This window comes from Ischnura elegans, chromosome 1 (genome assembly GCF_921293095.1).
Source record: "Ischnura elegans chromosome 1, ioIscEleg1.1, whole genome shotgun sequence".
Taxonomy (NCBI): domain Eukaryota; kingdom Metazoa; phylum Arthropoda; class Insecta; order Odonata; family Coenagrionidae; genus Ischnura; species Ischnura elegans.
In genome coordinates, this window is record NC_060246.1 from 134,255,742 (window position 1) to 134,256,514 (window position 773).

Below are 773 nucleotides of genomic sequence, written 5' to 3' on the forward strand. Positions count from 1 at the left end.
CGAGGAAATACCTGCAAAAGTAAATAATCTAGTGTAAGGAGCCAGTAATCGAATTTATCACCGAGGGAAAATAACGAGAGATACACCCGGGAAATAAATACCCGCCAGGTTGGAAGGAAATCAGGCTTCTCTCCTGACTTCATTTTAGCTGACTGTGAGTAATTCTCACGGTTACCACGAACAATTGAGGTAAAAATTAGCATTTATTTCATTATGTAGCGAGATCGATGCCTAAAGTCACGTGGGAGATACGGGGAAGAACGGCAAGGGCGGAGAGGGGCGTGTCAGAGGCGCCCGTTCATTCTTCGCCGGTGGCCGCGTGGGTGAATCGCTCGCTGTGGGAGTCAACCGAACGGGAGGAGGAAGGAAAACAGCAGACAATCAAGGAGGGCGAGAGATCTGTGCAGGAAACGGACGCATTCCGCAAAACGGAAATCTGGAGCCGGCGATTGGGCGAAATATCATCGAGGTGTGCCGTCAAATTATTATTAGTAGCAAGAGTTTCAATTCTGCACGTATTTGGGTCATCCACTATGACCTCTGATAAATTCAACATGGGTGGAGAAATCCAATTAAGACACTAAGACCAAAAATAGATAGTGTTTACACTCACTCACTCAATGATTCTACGTCGGTTTGGATACAGGAGGGCATTGCTTATCCTAGTTTAAGCTACAGGCGTCTAACCTTTCAAACTTTCTGTGTAGTGGACTAGTTTTTAAATGACTACATGAGCCTGTAAACTTTAGATCATCAAAACATTGATTTTACTA